The sequence below is a fragment of the Mustela erminea genome, chromosome X (genome assembly GCF_009829155.1).
Source record: "Mustela erminea isolate mMusErm1 chromosome X, mMusErm1.Pri, whole genome shotgun sequence".
NCBI classification, from domain to species: Eukaryota; Metazoa; Chordata; class Mammalia; order Carnivora; family Mustelidae; genus Mustela; species Mustela erminea.
Window position 1 is genome coordinate 72,455,628 of NC_045635.1, and position 14,482 is coordinate 72,470,109.

The following is a 14,482-nucleotide window of genomic DNA, read 5'->3' on the forward strand; positions in this document are numbered from 1 at the left end:
TTTAAAAGTAGACTCAAGGATTTGGTGACAAGAATTAGTATGGAATAGTGAAAGAGGCAAAAGAGGACATAATGATTCCTAGCTTTCTAGTTCTGGTCAACAGGCTGCTTTCATATGAGTGCCATTTCTTTTCTTTTTTAAAAAAAGTTTTATTTAAATACCAATTAACTAATATACAGTGTAATATTAGCTTCAGGTGTGCAATATAGTGATTCAACACTTCCATACAATGCCCAGTGCTCATTACAGCAAGCGCACTCCTTAAACCCCATCACTTATTTTACCCACCCACACCCACTTCCCCTCTGCTAACCATCAGTGCACGGTAGTTAAGAGTCAGTTTCTTGGTTTTCTTCCCTCTCTCTTTTATTCCTTTGCTTCTTTGTTTCTTCAATACCACATATGAGTGAAATTATATGGTATTTGTCTTCCTTAGCATAATACATTTTAGCTCCATCCACTTTGCTACATATGGCAAGGAACCATTCTTTTTGATGGATGAATAATATTCTGTTGTATGTATATGTATACGCACACACGTGCACATATACACACACACATTCATCGGTTGATGGACATATGGGCTTTTTCCATAATTTAGCTAATGATAATGCTGCTTTAATCATTGGGGGGTTGTGCCCATTTGGAACAGCATTTTTGAATTCTTTAGGTAAATATTGCTGGGTTATAGGGTAGTGCTATTACAAATTTTTTGAGTAACCTTCATACTGTTTTCCAGAGTGACGGCACCAGTTTGCCTTCCCACCAACAGTTTAAGAGTGTTCCCCATTCTCTACAGTCTCACCAACATCTGTTGTTTCCTGTGTTATTAATTTTAACAGGTGTGAGGTGACATCTCATCATAGTTTTGACGATGAGTGATGTAGAGCATCACTTCATATGTCTGTTGTCCATCTGTAGGTCTTCTTCAGAAAAATGTTCATGCCTTATGCCTATTTCTTAACAAGATTATTTCTTTTTGGGGGGGGTGTTGAGCTTGGTATGTTCTTTATAGATTTTATAAATTAATCATTTATCAGATATGCCATTTGGAAATATCTTCTCCACTCCGTAGGATTCCTTTTAGTTTTTGTGATTATTTCCTTCACTATGCAGAAGTTTGGTATCTTGAAGAAGTCCCAATAGATTGTTTTTGGTTTTGTTTCCCTTGCCCCTAGAGATGTGCCTAGTAAGAAATTGATATGGCCAATGTGAAAGAGGTTGCTTCCTGTCTTCTCTAGAATTTTGATGGTTTCCTGACTCACATGTAAATCTTTCATCCATTTTGAATTTATTTTTTCGTATGGTGTAAGAAAGTGGTCCAGTTTCAATCTTCTGCATGTTGCTTTCCAGTTTTCCCAACACCATTTGTTGAAGAGACTGTCTTATTTCCAAAGGATATTCTTTCCTCTTTTGTCAAAGATTAGTTAACCATTCAGTTGTGGGTCCATTTCTGGGTTTTCTACTCCATTCCTTTGATCTGGGTGTTTGGTTTTGTGCCAGTATCATACTGTCTTGATGACTACAACTTTGTAATATAGCTTGAAGTCTGGAATTGTGATGCTTTCAGCTTTGTTTTTCTTTTTCAAGATTGCTTTGGCAACTTATGTTCTTTTGTGATTCCATACAAATTTTAGGGTTGTTTGTGCTAGCTCTTTGAAAAATGCTGGTGGTATTTTGATAAGGATTGCATCCAATATACAGATTTTTTTGTGTAGTGTAGACATTTTAACAACAGTTGTTCTTCCAATCTATGAGCGTATAATATTTTTCATTTCTTTTCTTCCCAAAGATTTTATTTATTTATTTGACAGAGAAAGACACACGAGAGAAGGAACACAAGCAGGGGGAGTGTAAGAGGGAGAAGCAGGCTTCCCCCTGAGCAGGGAGTCTGATGCAGAGCTTGATCCCAGGACTCCAAGCTGAAATCTGTCTGAAGGCAGACACAACATCTAAGCCAACCAGATGACCCTGTTTTTTCATTTCATTTGTGTCATCCTCAATGTAGTTTTCAGAATACAGATCATTTAACTCTTTGTCTGGGTTATTCTTTCGTATCTTATGGGTTTGGGCAGTTGCAAATGGGATGAATCCCTTGACTTCTCTTTCTGCTACTTCATTATTGGTGTATAGAAATGTGATAGATATATGTATGCTGATTTTGTATTCTGTGGTATTGCTGAATTAGTGTATGAGTTCTAGCAAATTTTTGGTGGAGTCTTTTGGGTTTTCTACATAGAATTATCATGTCCTCTGGGAACGAAGAAAATTTGACTTCTTCCTTGACAATTTGAATGCCTTTTATTTCTTTGTGTTTTCTGATTACTGTGGCTGGGACTTCCAGTACTATGTTAAATAACAATGGTGAGAGTGGACATACCTGTTTTCTTCCTGGCTATAGAGGAAAAGCTAATAGATTTTCCCCAGTGAGGATGACATTAGCTGCAGGACTTTTGTATATGGCCTTTATGATGTTGAGGTATGTTCCCTCTATGTCTACTTTGTAGAGAGATTTTATCAACAGTGAATGTTGTACTTCCTATCTTATTCATTAATGTGGTATATCACATTCATTGATTTATGAATATTGAACCACCCTTGCTGGTCAGAAGTAAATTCTGCTTGATTAAGATGAATAACTCTTTTAGGGTACCATTGGATTTGATTTGCTAGTATCATATTGAGAATTTTTGCATCCATGTTCTTCAGGGATATTGGCCGATAATTCTCCTTTTTAGTGGGGTCTTTGGCTTTGGAATCAAGGTAATGCTGGCCTTGTAAAATGAGTTTTGAAGTTTTCCTTCCATTTCTATTCTTTTTAACAGTTTGAGAAGAATAGGTATTAACTTCTTTTTTTTTAATGTTTGGGAGAATTTGTCTTTGAAGCCATCTGGCACGGGAATTTTGGGTTTTGGGATATTTTTGAATACCAATTCAATTTCTTTACTAATTATGGTCTATTCAAATTTTCTATTTCTTCATATTTCAATTTTTATGGTTTATATGTTTCTAGGAATTTATCCATTTTGTCCAGATTGTCCACTTTATTGGCATATAATTTTTCATAGTCTTCTCTTATAATTCTTTGTACTTCTGTGGTGTCTGTGATACTCTCTCCTCTCTCATTCACGGTTTCATTTATTTGGGTCCTTTCTCTTTTCTTTCTGATAAGTCGGGCTAACAGTTTTTCAGTTTCATTAATTCTTTCAAGGAACCAGCTCTTAGTTTCAATTTCTGTTCTACTGCTTTTTGTTTGTTTGTTTCTATGTCATTTATTTCTTCTCTAGTCATTGTTACTTCCTTTCTTCTCTTGGTTTTAGGTTTTATCTGCTGTTCTTCCTCTGGCTCCTTTAAGTGTAAGGTTAGATATTTGATACTTATCCTTACTGAGGTAGACCATATCGTTAATATACTTCCCTCTTATGACTATTTTTGCAGCATCCCAAAAGTTTTGGACTGCTGTGATCTCATTTTCATTTGTTTCCATGTATTTTTAAAATTTCCTCTTGCATTTCCTGGTTAACCCACTCATTCCCTAGTAGAATGTTCTTTTTCTCCATGTATTTGTGGTCTTTCCAATTTTTTTTTCTTGTGGTTGTCTTCAAGTTTCATAGCATCGTGGTCAGAAAATATGCATGGTATGATTTCAATCTTTTCTTTGTTTATTTGTTGAGGCCTGATTTATGACCCAGTATGTGATCTATTCTGGAGAATGGCCCATGTGCACTAGAAAAGAATGTGTCTTCTGCTGCTTTAGAATGAAATGTTCTGAATATATCTGTTAAGTCCATCTGGTCCAGTGCATCATTCAAAATCATTGTTTTTTTGTTGATTTTTTTGCTTAGATGATCTGTCCATTGATGTAAGTGGTTGTGAATGTCCCTTACTACTATTGTATTGTTATCAATAAGTTCCTTTATGTTTTTATTAGATATATATATGTGGGTGCTCCCAATTTGTGGGCATAAATATTTACAATTATTAGATCTTCTTATGGGATAGACCCCTTAATTATGATATAGTGCCCTTCTTCATCTCTTGTTATAGGATTTGTTTTAAAGTCTGGTTTTTCTGATATAAGTGTGGCTACTCTAGACTTCATCCCTTGGCATGATAGACATTTACCCATTGTTTCACTTTCACTCTGCAGATATCTTCAGGTTTGAAATGAGTCTCTGTAGGCATCATACAGATTAGTCTTGTATTTTTATCCATTCTGATACCCTATGTCTTTTCATTGGAACATTTAGTCAATTTACATTCAGAGTGATTATTGCTAGATATGAATTTAGTTCCATTGTATTATTTGTCCAGTTGTTGTTTCTGGATATTTTCTTTGCATTTTTCTAGTCTTTGTTGCTTTTGGCCTCTTTCACATTCAGAGAGTCCCCTTTAATATTTCTTGTTGGTCTGGTTTAATGGTCATGAATTCCTTTAGTTTTGTTTGCCTGGGAAGGTCTTTATAGCTCCTTCTATTCTAAATGATAGCTTTGGTGGATGCAGTATTCTTGGCTGCATATTTTCCCCATCCATCATATTGAATATATCATGCCCTCTTCTCTGGCTTGCTAAGTTTCTGTTAAGTCTGCTGCTAACCTGATTTAAGGATTTCTTTTCCCTTGATGTTCTCTGGATGTTTTACTTATTTCTGTATTTTGCAAATCTTACTGATATGCCTTGGTGTTGGCCTCGCTTTGTTGATTTCATGGAAGTTCTTAGTGCCTCCTGGATTTGGATATCTGTTTCCTTTGCAGATTAGGGAATTTTTCAGTTAAAATTTACTCTAATAAACCTTCTAACCCCTTTTCCCTCTCATCTTTTTCTGAGAATCCTATGATACAAATGTTATTATGCTTTATGGAGTCACTGAGTTCCCTGATTCTACATTTGTGACCCAATATTTTCCTTTCCCTCTTCTGTTTAGCTTCATTATTTTCCATAATTTTATCTTCTATATCACTTATTCATTACTCCACTCTATCCATACTTATGCTCATTACATCCGGTTGGTTTTGTATCTCAGTTATAGTGTTTTTTGATTGGGGCCTGACTAGTTTTTAGGTCTTTAATCTCTGTAGTAAGTACCTGGTGTCTTCTATGATTTTCTCAAGCCCAGCTACTATCCTTGTGAATATTGTTTTAAATTCTGTTACAGGCATAGTACTTATATCTGTTTTTATTAGCTCCCTGGCCATGGCCTCTTCTTGTTCTTTCTTTTGGGGTGAATTCCTGTATCTTGGCATTTTGTCTAGGTTTCGGTCTTCTCTGTGTTAGGAAAGCCCGTTATGTTATCTGCTCCTGAGAGTAATAGCTATATTAAGAAAATGTCATATACTGACCAGGGCATGGTTCTTCAGGAAGTGTTTCTGGCGTGTGCTGTTTGCACTCTATTGTTGTGTTTGAGCTGCACTTTCCCTCAGGTCAGTCCTTTGTAGTGTTTTATCTTGCCTGCAATGGGGAGTGTTTAGACCTTGTCCAAGGTGTTGAGTTTTAACTATATGGGTTTTGGTCTCCCTGTTAAGAGGCCAGATCCTATTTCCAGTAAATCTGAAATTTTTCAACATTCTAAGGTCACTAGACTTGGTGCATGTGTGGGGGGGGTGTGGAGGGGTTGTGTTTCTCTTCTGAGGGAGAGGCATGATGCTGGTCTGCCTGTCACACACACTTGCACTAGTTCAGACTCACCTGCAGAACACAGGGGATGAGGCTTTGTATAAGAGGATGAAGTCTCCACTCTAGGCACTGTGCTGCTTAGTGAAGTTCCTCCAAGCTAATGCAATGAGGGAAAAATTGTGTCAGCCAGGTTTCTTGTCCCTCAAAAGGAGAGTTTGTGCCCCTTGCTCTTCAGGAAGCCTTCACAGAATAGCACACAATCTTCCTTCATTTGTCCCAGGCTTCTTTCAGACCCTTGCCTTCATCTTGTCTATGTCTGTGGCATCTTCCCATATGACAGTACATTGATCCTACTTTATCTCAGGTGTGCAGCTTGTTTTCAAAACTCAAAATTTTAGGGACCTAGCATGGCCTGGACCTGTGCTGATACCCTCATACAGGGTCTTGCTATGCTGTTGTTGATGCTGGTTTGTTCTTTAAGGGAAGTTCCATGGATGTTCTGGGGCTTGGAGTTTATGGCAAAGTGCAGCAAAGCTGGTGTCCAAGTCCAGGTTAGCTGCCCTCAACAGGTGTCTCTGCTGATATGTTAATTAATGGGGCAGCTCAATGGCACCCTCTGGCTCTTTTGTCCTCAGATGGGCAGTGCTGCCTCTTCCAAATGCCATCCAAGATGGGAAACTCTCTCTCCCAGAGAGACCCAGGGATTCCTCAGACCACATTATCCACTAGTGGGCCTCCTTCACAGGAGCACTTCTACACCCACTAGGCTCCACCTGGCAATGGTGCTGACTCCTAAAATGTTATTCTTTGATCTCTGCTGTTTGTGCAAACTTGCAATAATCAACCCCTCCCATTTTCCCCATCAATGGTTTTGGGGAAGTGTTTTCCTTGTGAAATGTCCTGTACTCTGTTCTCTTTCTCTCTTTTTCCCTCTCTCCTTCTCTTTCTCTCTTGTCCCCCTGATCAGGGCTCCCTACCTTCTGTGGTACCACTGATTCTTTTTCTCCCAAAATCACATCTCTGTGTCTTCTACTTTACATGATGTGGCTTCCTTTCTCCCTCTAGTTGTACAGTTTGTTCTAACAGTTCTGATTGATTACCTGTGTTTTCAGAATGATCTGATACTAACTAGCTGTGTTTGAGGGATGAGGCAAGCATAGGGTTCTACTACTGTGCCATCTTAATTCGTCCATCATGACTTTTTCTCCTACCACCTTCCATGATGTGGCCTCTTTTCTCCCTCTAGGTGTTCAGTTTGTTCTCTCAGTCCTCAGATCTATTTTTTGCATGTTCAGAATGATTTTAAATTTATCTAGCTGTGTTTTAGGAATGAGGCATGCCTAGGGTCCCCCTACTATTTTGCCATTTTCTCTCCTCTCTGACATTTAATCCATTTTGAGCTTACCTTTGTGGGTGATGAAAAAAAAAGGCCCAGTTTCATTCTTTTGCTGCCCAGTTTTTCCAACACCATTTGTGAAGAGGCTGTCTTTTCTCCATTGCATATTCTTGTCTCCTTTGTCGTAGACTAATTGACCATAAAAGTGTGGTTTTATTTCTGAACTATTTTCTTTCATTGATTTATGTGTCTATTTTTTTGGTCAGTTTCATACTGTTGCAATTACTGTAGTACTTTAATACTACAGTACTGTAGTACTGTACTGTAGCACTATAGTACTACAGTGCATTGTATCTTGAATTCTGACATTGTGATACCTCCAGCTTTGTTCTTTCTCAAGATTGCTTTGGCTATTCAGGGTCTCTTCAGGTTCCATACAAATTTTAGGATTGTTTGTTCTAGTTCTGTGAAAAATGCTCATGGTATTTTAATAGAGATTGCTTTGAATTTGTAGATTGCTTTGGGTAGTATGAGCATTTTAACAATAACTGTCCTTGTAATCCATGAACATGGAATATCTCCATTTGTGTTGTCTTCAATTTCTTTCATCAGTGCTTTGTAGTTTTCAGAGTACAGGTCTTCTATCTCTGTTTAAGTTTATTCTTAGGTATTTTATTCTTTTTGGTGCAATTGTAAATGGGATTGTTTTCTTAATTTTCTTAATTTCTTTATTGTTATTTCATTATTAGTGTACGGAAATACAACAAATTTCTGTGTGCTAATTTTATATACTGCAAATTACTGAAATCTTTTATTACTTCTAATTTTTTGTGGAGTATTTCAGGTTCTCTATATGTAGAATTATGTCTTCTTTTACTTCTTTACCAATTTGAATGCCTTTTATTTCATCTTGTCTAATTGCTGCAGCTTTTCTTTTCAGATTTTTTTTCACTTAACATTAGTGTTCATTGACATAAGTTGATTGGCTCTCCTTATCTTGTTTCTAGGGAGTGTTTTGGAAAACAGTGTTTTGGACTGTGGATAGAACTGTTTCCAGGGAAAATAAGATGAGGGCTTTGTGCATATTAAATTGAACCTAAAATAATTTCACATGTCATCAAAGGAGGTTACAACTTGGAAAAAAGAAAACTCTGCAAAGGACACTCTTAAACCATAAAAAGTAAAAGACAAAAATAGTTTATATCACTCATATAACAAGAAGTTTATAAGTAAGTAGACCAAGTTTGTTGCAGATCCCAGTGATGTCCTCAAGGACTGAGTCTCTTTCTACTCTGTCATTCCTTTTTTTTTTAATTCCAGTATAACATACAGTATTATATTTATTTCAGGTATACAATATAGTGATTCAACAATTGTATACATTATTCAGTAGTCATCAAGATAAGTGTACTCTTAATCCCCCTCATTTATTTCACCTATCTCCCCTCTGGTAAACATCTGTTTGTTCTCTCTAGTTAAAAATCTCTTTATTGTGAGGGTTTTAGAGGGAAGGGGTGTAGGGGTTGGATAATCCCAGTGATGGATACTAAGGAGGACACATATTGCAATAAGCACTGGATGTTATATGCAAACAATGAGTCATGGAACACTACATCAAAAACTAATGAAGTACTGTATGATGACTAACATAACAATAAAAAAATAAACAAATAAATACTCTATTTATTGGTTTGTTTCCTTTTTTTCCTTTGCTCATTTGTTTTGTTTCTTAAACTCAACATATAGATGAAATCATATGGCTTTTCTCTGACTTATTTCACTTAGCATTATACTATCTAGATCCATCCATGTTGCGAGAAATGGCAAGATTTCATTCTTTCTTACGGCAAATAATATTCCATTGTATATTTATACCACTTTCTTTATTTGTTCATCAGTCAATGGAAATGGGCTGCTTCCATAATTGGCTATTGTAAATAATGCTGCAATAAACATAGGATGCATATATAATTTTAGGATTAGTGTTTTCATATTCTTTGAGTAAATACCAAGTAGTGTTTGCAATAGCAACAAAGAGGAAACACCTAAATATTCATTAATAATAATTGGTTAGAGACTTTCAGGGGAGATAGTGGATTAGGAGGACCCTAAACCCATCTTGTGTTGTGGATACAACTAAGTAACACTCACATCACTGCAAATAATCCAGAATATGACCCAAACACTGGCAGGATAAACTCCAAAGCTAAATGTAGAGAAGAGGCCACATCCAAGAGAATAAAAAGGGAAGAAATTTGGTGAGGAGCTAAATCTCACAGGTCTGGGTGCAATACAGAGGGAGCTGTGGGTGCAGAAAGGAACAAGAAACAGACTACCAAATCAGGGAGACTGCACAGAGAAGATGAATCTCCATAGTATTTGATTCTGAAAATCAGAGAGGCCAAATTTCATGAGGCACAAACAAAAACCAACCCAAGCAAGTCTGCACCATGACACATAGTAATTATAATGGCCAAAAGTAGTGATGAAGAAAAAAATTTTAAAACAGCAAGAGAAAAGTGGATAATTACATACAAGGGAAACACCATAAGGTTATCAGCAGGTTTTACAGCAGAAACATTGCAGGTTAGAAGAAAGTGGCATGATATATTTAAAGTGCTGGAAGTGAAAATTCTGTAACCTAGAATACTCAATCCAGCAAGCCTATCATTCACAATAGAAGGAGAGAGAAAGAGTTTTCCAGACAAACAAAAACTAAAGTTCATGGCCACTAAATCATCCCTGCAAGAAATAGTAAAGGGGACTCTTTGAGTGGAAATATCAGTAATGGAGCTCACCAAAAAAGATGTAAAACATCACACCTATACCTAAAACATGGGGGGAAAGGAGTAAAAAATGGGTTCAAACTTAAGCAAACATAATTTAAAATAAACTGCAACATGCAGATGTTATATACAAACTTAGTGGTATGGCAGGTAAAAGACCAGTAATAGATATGCAAACAATAAAAACAAAGGAATCCAAATATATCAGGTTAAAAAAAAAAAAAAAGCTAAAAGCCATGAAGGAGAGCAACAGAAGAAAGGATCAGAAAAAACTGCAAAAGCCACTACAAAACAAGTAACAAAATGGCAATAAATGCATATCTATCAATAATTACTTTGAATGTAAATGGACAGAATGCTCCACTCAGAAGACACAGGGTGAAAGAGTCATAAAAATCAAGGTCTATCAGGGCACCTGGGTGACTTAGATAGTTAAGTGTCTGACTCTTGGTTTCAGTTTATGTCTTGATCTCAGGATATGAGATTGAGTCCTGTGTTGAGCTTTGTGTTAGGTGTGGAGCTTTCTTAAGATTCTTTCTTTCCCTCTTCTTCTGTCCACTCCCCTCACTCATGTATGCACTCCCTCACTCTCTAAAACAAAGCAAACAATACAAGACCTATCTTTGTGCTTTGTATAATAAACTTATTTCAGAACTAGACACCAGCAGATTGAAAGTAAGGGGATGAAGAAACATTTATCATGGAAATGCATATCAACAGAAAGTTGTGGTAGCAAATCTTATATCAGACAAAATTGACTTTAAAACAAGGGCTGTAATGAGAAGCAAACACTATATAATAATAAAGAGGAAAGTTCAAAAAGAAAATATTACAATTCTAAATATTTATGACCCAACATGTGAGCACCTAGATACATAAAACTGTTAGTAACAAACATAAAACAAATAATCAATAGTAATACAATAATAGTAGAGGCCTTTAACACCTCACTTACTCCAAAAGACAGATCATCTAAATGGAAAATCAACAACAGAAACAATGACTTTGAATGATACACTGGACCAGAGGGACTTAACAGATATATTCAGAACATTCCATTCTAAAACAACAAAATATGTACTCTTTTCAAGAGGGCATGGAACATTCACCAAAGTAGATCACATATTAGGCCAAAAAACAAGCTTCAACAAGTTAAAAAAGAACAAAGTCACAACATGCATCTTTTCTGACCAAGAAACTGAAACTAGAAGTCAACCACAAGAAAAAATATGGAAAGACCATAAATACATGGAGGTTAAATAACATGCTACTAAACAATAACTGGAAGAGATTATGCTGAGTGAAATAAGTCAAGCAGAGAGAGTCAATTATCATATGGTTTCACTTATTTGTGGAGCATAACAAATATCAGGACAAGGGGTGTTAGAGAGGAGAAGGGAGTTGGGGGAAATTGGAAGGGGAGGTGAATCATGAGAGACTATGGACTCTGAAAAACAATCTGAGGGGTTTGAAGTGGCGGGGGTGTGGGAGGTTGGGGTACCAGGTGGTGGGTATTATAGAGGGCACGGATTGCATGGAGCACTGGGTGTGGTGAAAAAATAATGAATACTGTTTTTCTGAAAATAAATAAAATGAAAAAATTTAAAAAAAATAAAAGGAAACCTACAGAATGGGAGAAGATATTTTCAAATGACATATACAAAAAACAGTATCCAAAATATATAAACACCTTGTACAACTCAACATACCAAAAACAAATAATTGAATTTAAAAATGGGGAGAAAACTAAGAAACAAAACTCAGGAACATAGGGGAAGGGAAGGAAAAAATAAAGTAAGATAGAAACAGAGCCACCTCAATCTTAATTATAAGTGTATATTACACACTCATGATATTTCACATTTCCAGAGGATATTATTCCCTTTTCTATATCTGAAATAGGTTTACACACACAGTCTTCCAAGGTTTTACTAAAGATCAACATTTGTTCATTTATAATGCCCATGTCACACTGTGAATTCCACAGTTTCAAAACTTACCCTTAGACATATTAGAAGAAAAAAAAATATTTACCATATAATCTTCTGGTCAAGAAGACTGTGGTCATGTAACATTAATGAAAAGTATGAATCAAGTGTAAAGGGATATTTTTGAATGGCAACTTCATATAGACTTATGAAAACAACCTTATAGGTTCCACTATTAAGAGAACACTGTACTCCTTAAATAATCCTCATTTTCAGTGCAACATACTTAATGCCACAGATGTAGTCCAGCAAGGTGGTGCTCAAACTGGACTTTTGTCAATCCATATCTTCTCTTTTACATCCACAATCATTTTTAAATTGCTATATTTTCAATTTGATCTTCATTTGACTGTGGTTCTACTATAGCATGCCTACTTCTCTCTGCCTATAAGTTAATAGTGTATACAGTGCTGATATGTACTCCTGGGAACTCCTAGGAACTCCTACTTTGAAAAAGCCTGAATTCATTGGTAAAGCAAAGAACCGCTTTGTAATAGGCATGGTGTGCCTCTAGAATGTTGATCTTTATAAATCTAGATTTTTTTGATGGAGTGTTCTCTTAAACTAGGATGTGCCTGAAAATGGATTGCCAACTCAAATCTAGAAGCCAAAAATTATTTTCAAAAGATCTTTAAAAAAATAATGATGTTCAAAATTCAGCTTATCTTGGGCACCTGCATGGCACAGTTGGTTAAATGACTGCCTTTACTTCAGGTCATGCTCCTGGGGCCCTTGGATTGAGTCCCACATCAGGCTCTCTCTGTTCTGTGGGGAGCCTGCTCCCCCCTCTCCCTCTGCCACTCCCTGTGCTTGTACTCTGTGTGTGTGTGTGTGTGTGTGTGTGTGTGTGTGAGAAACAAGTACTAATCTTTTGTTAAGAAAAGATTCAGCTTATATTTTTCCACAATTTTCAAATCGATTTAGAAAATGAATGGCAGAGAGGGAGACAAACCATGAGAGAGTCTGGAGTCTGGAAAACAAACTGAGGGCTACAGAAAGGAGAGCAGTAGGGGGATGGGATAACAGGGTGATGGGTATTAAGGAGTGCACACATTGTGGTGAGCACTGGGTGCCGTAGGCAACTAATGAGTCATTGAATACTACATCAAAAACTAATATATTGGCTAATTGAACATAATAATAACAATAAAAGAAAATGAATAGCACTTCCTGTAGACAACATTTCCCACTAATATTAAAGATTAATAAGAGCAGTTTTAAGTTTTGCACAAATCTTTTTGCTGCTATTGTATAAGCTAAACTAATGGAAATCACTTTCTGATACAAAGCCCATTTCTGACTTTAAATTCTAAACTCCTTAGGGTGTGGTACTTAGGATATATGACATTTGTGCACTTACATATCTGTAAAACTATTTTAAATGTTTATATATTATGCTAATTTCTTCCATACCAACAAAAGTGGACTTCTGCAGAACCTTAGACCATATTTGAACGTAAGAGCCAGTATTTTAAGTCTTATTCCAGAGTATTATTTTGCAAGTATATTTCTAAAATCAATCCAGATCAAAAAGAACAATCTCAGATCACTTGAACCAAAGGCACTAGGTTTGAAATACCCTAAGTATAAAATTGATTTCCATTGTAACGTTGCTTTTCACAAAATTCAAATCTCACAGTAAATAAATGCATTTGCAAATATACAGACACATACATACACACATAAAGGTGGTTTTGGAGGTTCTAATAATGAAATTCCCAGGTGTGTTTATTAATTTTCCTTTTTAAAGTTTTTATTTAAATTGCAGTTAAATAACACACAGTGCAACAGGAAGGCAGTTAAATAACACATAGTTTCAGGAATAGTGTTCAGTGATTCATCACTTACGACACCCAGGGCTCATCACAATAAGTGCCCTCCTTAATAGCCATCACCCATTTAACCCATCCCCCTGCACACCTGCCCTCCAACAGCCCTCAGTTTGTCCTGCATAGTTAAGAGTCTGTTCTGTGGTTTGTCTCTCTCTTTTTTTCCTCCTATGCTCATCTCTTTCATTTCTTAAATTCCACAAGTGAGTTAAATTGTATGGTATTTGCCTTTCTCTGACTGACTTATTTCACTTAGCATAATAATTCCTAGCTCCATTTGTATTGTTGCATATGGCAAGATTTCATTCTTTTGGATGGCTGAATAATATTCCATTACATATACCACTTTTTCTTTGTTCATTCAGCAGTTGATGGATATTTGGGTTCTTTCCATATAGTTTGGCTATTGTTGATAAGGCTGCTATAAGCATGGGGTGCATAATACCCTTTGAATCAGTATTTTAGTATCCTTTGGGTAAATACCTAGTAGGGCAACTTCTGGGTCATAGGGTGGTTTTACTTTAACTTTTTGAATAATCTCAATACTGTTTTCCATGGTGGCTGTGCCAGTTTGCATTCCCACCAACAGTGTAAGAGGGTTCCCCTTTCTTCACATCCTCACCAACCTCTTGTTTCCTGTGTTATTAATTTTAGCCATTCTAAGAGCTGTGAGGTGATATCTCATCATAGTTTTGAGTTGTATTTCCCTGATAATGAGTGGTGTTGAACATCTGTTCTTGTGTCTGTTCCCTATCTGTATGTTTTCTTTTGAAAAGTGTCTATTTATGTCTTCTGTCCATTTCTTAACTAGATTTGTTTTTTGACTTGATAAGTTCTTTATAGACTTTAGATACTGACCTTTCATCAAATATGTCATTTGAAAACATCTTTTACCATTCTAAAGGTTGACTTTCAGTTTTGTTTGTTTGT

The 14,482-nt window shown here is 36.2% G+C and overlaps 1 long non-coding RNA gene across 1 annotated transcript; it reads right to left on the bottom strand.

Moving 5' to 3' along the window:
- Positions 1-706: 706 nt before the first annotated feature.
- Positions 707-14,228, bottom strand: LOC116582987. The gene is made up of 2 exons (XR_004282578.1): positions 14,179-14,228; positions 707-811 (listed from the first exon to the last, which is right to left on the bottom strand). It is a non-coding gene; the product is annotated as an uncharacterized LOC116582987 (long non-coding RNA).
- Positions 14,229-14,482: the final 254 nt, after the last annotated feature.